General features: G+C 39.6%; 1 pseudogene; it reads right to left on the bottom strand.

Annotated features, from left to right (window-relative positions):
- Nucleotides 1-882: 882 nt before the first annotated feature.
- On the bottom strand, nt 883-2,735 carry LOC107655468 (phosphatidate cytidylyltransferase 2 pseudogene; annotated as a pseudogene).
- Nucleotides 2,736-5,201: the final 2,466 nt, after the last annotated feature.

Raw genomic sequence — 5,201 nt, 5'->3', positions numbered from 1 at the left:
TCTGAAGTGCGTGGCCTCATTCACAGAAAATGCAACGAGTCGTACTCGAAACAAAAGCGACCCTCCACTCGAAGAATGAAGATGGTGATATTCTGTGTTGGTTCAACCATTTGCAGGCTTAACTCGAGTTTGTAAAAATGCACTTTATTCACTTTTACACATTTTAATGTACACACACACAAATATTTGTAGTAATGAACACAACAAATGTATATTTTATTTAATTATTTTTATTGTACTGAAGGTATTTTGCACTTTCTTTAATACATGACATTGGCATAAACATTTAAAATGAAATTTAAAGAAGCACAGTTAAATTACACTAAAGCTACTTGAAGTGGTGTCATTTTGACAGCTAAGTATATAAAAAGATACTGCACTTTGCTCAAAAAGAAACATTAGTTTTTTACAAAATAACACAATGCATTTACAGTAAATGGTGCACTACAGTTAAAATATGGTAAGTGCATCAAAAAAGTAACAAGTATAGTTCTCTGTTTTTATATTTCACGCATTCGGAATATTTGTACATTTGTCACACTACAGGACTATTTAAATGAACTGTAGTGGTATTTTATCTGTGCAAAATATACTCTTTCACTTTTACATGTATACAAATTTAAATAAATTATGTTGAATGCGGAAAAAAAGTTCATAAACTGTCTCTAATTTCTATTTGAGGTGATTACTTGTTCCTATTTAAACCCCCTGTATTTGCCATTCTGTGTCAGACTGTCTTGTGTTTATCAAGCTCTCTAGCTAACAGAGCGATTCTCTGTTTTCTCTCTAACGTCTCTTGTGTGTGCTGTGCTTCACACTCTCCAGCAGGACTCTCAGATCTCTGGTTTCTGGGCTCTGCTCCTCGCAGACACCGCCTGCTTCTCAAAACCTGCCCTCTGGAAGATAGGCCGCCTCTTCCAGGGGAGGGAGCAGGCCTCTCTCCATCAGATGGGCTTTGATCGAGTTAAATATCTGGAGTTGTTGATCTGGTCTGAGAGCAAGAATCTGCTGGATAATTTTACAGGGGTTTGGCTTTCTGATAAAGCTGCCAATGTAAACATTTACAAACGTGGCCATGAGATACTGGCAGTCAAAGCGGTCCATGAAACCACCATGTCCTGGAATGGTGTTAGCGAAGTCCTTAATTCGGAAGGCCCTTTTGAAGCCACTGGCGAAAAAGCCACCAAATGGTCCCATGATGGAGGCAAAGCTGGACAGAGCGACGCTGTGGATCTGGAATGGGTACAGCGTCACTGTGGTCCGGCCTGTAATAGACTGGAGTACCGACGGCAGGCCGTAATCCTGAAGCTGGAAGAGTTCAGACGGCTCACAGTCCATCATGAAACTGCTGGAATGATCATTAAACTCCACCGGACACACAAAGTAGGGGTAACCTGCCATCATGTAGGACAGTATTATTCCAAACACAATAGTGGAGAAGAAACCACCGATAAAGCCCTCCCACATCTTCTTAGGAGACAACTTGATGAGAGGGGTGCGACCGAAAAAGAAGCCAAACATGTAAGCCATAATGTCGTTACAAATAACGCAGGAGATGGGCACTATAAACCAGATCATGCCCTCAAAGAGGTTACGAATGATTAAGTGGGACTGAGTCGCCAGAATCATAAGAGTCACATGAGTCCAGCCGAACATGTAGAACTGCAGGCGATAGTGTCTCTTCACCAGACTCAGAACAAACATGCAGAACCCAGCGAGGTACAGCGCAAAGGAAATGAAGCGATGGTATTGGCTGAGCAAGCGTACAGGCTCCTCCCTCTGCACCCGAGTGAAGAAATAATCCGTGAGCGTTTCCCCATAGAGGAAGTAGTTCACGCACAGCAGGAAGTACCAGCTTAGCGTTCTGAACCACGGCAGGTGGTAACAGTGATACACACTGTAACCGATTGTGATGATCTCATGGAAGCACTTGATCTGAACGCACAGCACAATCGTCATCAGAGCCATGGGACCCAGATATATACTGGTGAAAAAGCCAGAGATCATAGCCAGAGTGAGGATCCCCCTCACCCAGAAGTCCCTCCACCGTGAGGACAAGCCTGAGACGACTTGGTTGAGAACCTCAGGTGTGTCGCCGGCAGGAACGGGAACTTCAGGAACTTCAGGAACCTCCAAGTCTGATTTAGGCTCAGTGTCCGAGGCTCCATATGTCTCCTCATCCTCCGAGCGCTGCAGCTCCGATGGAAGGGGTTCAGAATAAGCCTCCTAGAAGAAAGACAGTTCCAATGATGGTTAGATCTTTCACAAATAAAACTTTAGACCAGTTCTGGACAAGCAGATGACAGTGGCAGTTTGCCTATTGATAAATCATTTATGAGGTGTGTGTGTGAAACTGAAAACTGAGAGGTGAAACAGAGAGCAAAGACTACTTACAAAGTAGATATACTTGATATCCTTTTTGGAGGGAAATCTCATTGCAACCTGAACATCCATGCCAATCTCTGAATCCCCTTCACTCAGCTCAACGCCGATTTCATCGCTGCAGGAATTAATGCCTGTTGAAAGAAAAATAAGAGGGGTTATGAAATGTGATGCAGGGCGACACATACTTCTTCAATGTAATTTGTCAATTACCCTTAAAGCAATTAGCAGTTTGATGGTTTATACTTTAAAACGACTTCAGTATGCACTTTCTTTGTGTCAGTAAAAACTGATCTTGTATGAAACGTGTTTTTGTTGGGTTATGCTAGGGTTATGGTAACAAACTGACCCATTGTCCCTTTATCCTTCAGCTGGGATGTTGGACCATCTGAAGCTTGGGGAATGCTGACTAAATCGACTTCAGGGTGACGGGTGAATGCTTCCTCTGCAGTAGGGACGAGGACTGCAGGGTCAGTGGTGATATGTTGAGAAGTCTGAGCTAAAGAGGCTAATGACATAAGCATAACAATATTAATAGTGTCAAATGAGTGTCAAATTAAAAAGTTAAAAACATGCTTTGATCCCCCTACATTAAGTTCCACTGAGTTGTGTGAATATTAGCAAGGTCATCCAGATGTTGCTTGGTAAACTTCGAGATTTAAATATTGTGTGAATAGCTTAATGATGCATTCTCAGTTGTATGATTCGTTAACTTTAAGTCTGTAATTTGTATTAAGTTACAGACTTTATGAAACTGAACATTAAAAAAAAAACCTTAAACATAAAAATGAGTGTAGAGGCCTGTGCAGACTGCAGTAAACACTAGGAAACTCTATATTCTCATAACATGAGAGCTGATTTACCATCAGGACTCCTCACAGGTTCATCACTCTGCTCCACTTTTTCATCTGGACCTGAGTGGGCGCTTTTGACTTTTCTCCTTTCCCTCTGAATTAAAGCAATTACTCCGAGTAAAGTAAACAGCACCATTTTGAACGAGTAACTACTGTAGACTGCAATATGAGCAAAGGTAGAAACACCAAAATGCAAAATGAGCAACTAACTGCAAGTGATTTAGCAAAGCGAGCCTTTAATACGAGCATCCTACTGTGACGTCACAATCTACTGAACGTTCCACTAGAGCGCTTGATCAGCTGCCACGTGATTGGTCCGTTTTGCGCTGTGGGCGGGGCTTCTGCGCCGCAAAACTCCTCGCGCTTTCGTCTTTTACTGTATTTCTAGGAGCAGAATCAAACAGATTTATTTAGGAAATTATCACAACATGCTGGCTGTTTGATGACAGAATGTTTTGTTATTATTCCGTGCCGATTTAAGTCGTTTACAGGTAAAAATTGTCTAATATTGGGGGCTGTAAATGTAAGTTGTTGTGACTCAAAAATGAATTAACGTGCACTTATTCTCATTAAAACACCAGATATGACCATTTATTATTTAAGAAGTGTATCTAAGCGTAATTCAAGCTCCATTTAAGCTCTTTTGCAGTGCTATAATTGTGTTTCTGTGATCTAATGATCATATCTAGCTTGTTCATTCGTTGAAAAGATCACATAAAACATTCATATTGTCATCTGTACATTTATAACAGCATTGTCATAGTTAAAGGCATTACTGTTTTCACTGTCAAACAGCACAATTATCTGAATCTGTCCAGACTGACAGACATGTACAGTTCAATACAGTAAAACAGCTGTCAAACTGCATTAGCCATGGTGTGAGACTGATAGAAACATATACTAACTGCAAGTGATTTAGCAAAGAGAGCCTTTAATACGAGCATGCAATGTTTATAATAGCCTAGGCTACTTAACGTTTAAACAGTGAAAGTCATGCACAAGATGTATTAAAGATATGAGACAGGCATATCTTGAGAGGAGGCGAGAGAGAGCAAAAGAAAAAAAATCTTAACATATAAAATAGGTGTATGTATATACCTACCTAACCATAGTTTCGGGACAAAATTGTACCTAGAAGTGAGCTAAATCTGACAAAAACTGCTTCTAAGGACAACCAGGCCCTCGTTTTTATCAGGATATTAATGTAAAGTAAATCCACGCATTCATATTTTTATTTATAATTAGCTGTATAAAAAAAACACAGAAGTCTACGTTCCCTTTAAAAAGCTTAGTAAACCTGTTTGGGTATGAATTAAATGTTTGTATGCATTTATTGATGTAATGCAGTAAATAATACACTTTTACTGATATTCCATCTTTTTTTCCTTAAACCTGTATGACTTTCTTCTGTGTTTTTCAATCATGGTTTCTATCATGTTTTGGAACAAAAGATCATATTTGGATGAATTGTCTTTTTAATATTTGATTTCAATGGAATTGCTGAGAGATGTTGTTCACATACACACACACACACACACACACACATTCCTGTATGACAGTCAATGTGAGGACCGAGTAAATTAACCTGCAAAATGAGGACCACCATTTCTGCCACAACTACAGGTAAATGTATATTATATTTCAACACTAGGTGTCTCCATGATTCAAATTTTCACCTTGGCTTATTTAAAAAACAAAGGAAAAGAACCAGCGTTTTACCAGCTGAGTGAGGACATTTTCATGGGGGCGCTATTGAGTTCGTTTCGGACTGAATTATTTTAAGTACATTATTTTTTATTTATTTTTTAGTGGACAGCTCTAAGTCATTATTGAACTGAACTGAACTAACATCAGCTGAGTAATGACTCAGAGCATCTTTACAACTACATTAATTTCTATTTGCATCACTAAGCATTTCTCTGTTGATCACTATAAAGCTGCCTGAGAAATGCAAAAAAAAATAAT

Source organism: Sinocyclocheilus anshuiensis, unplaced genomic scaffold (assembly GCF_001515605.1).
Source record: "Sinocyclocheilus anshuiensis isolate Anshui unplaced genomic scaffold, SAMN03320099.WGS_v1.1 scaffold4294, whole genome shotgun sequence".
NCBI classification, from domain to species: Eukaryota; Metazoa; Chordata; class Actinopteri; order Cypriniformes; family Cyprinidae; genus Sinocyclocheilus; species Sinocyclocheilus anshuiensis.
The sequence above is the reverse complement of the archived record's forward strand: the minus strand, read 5'-3'. Positions and strand labels throughout refer to the sequence as shown.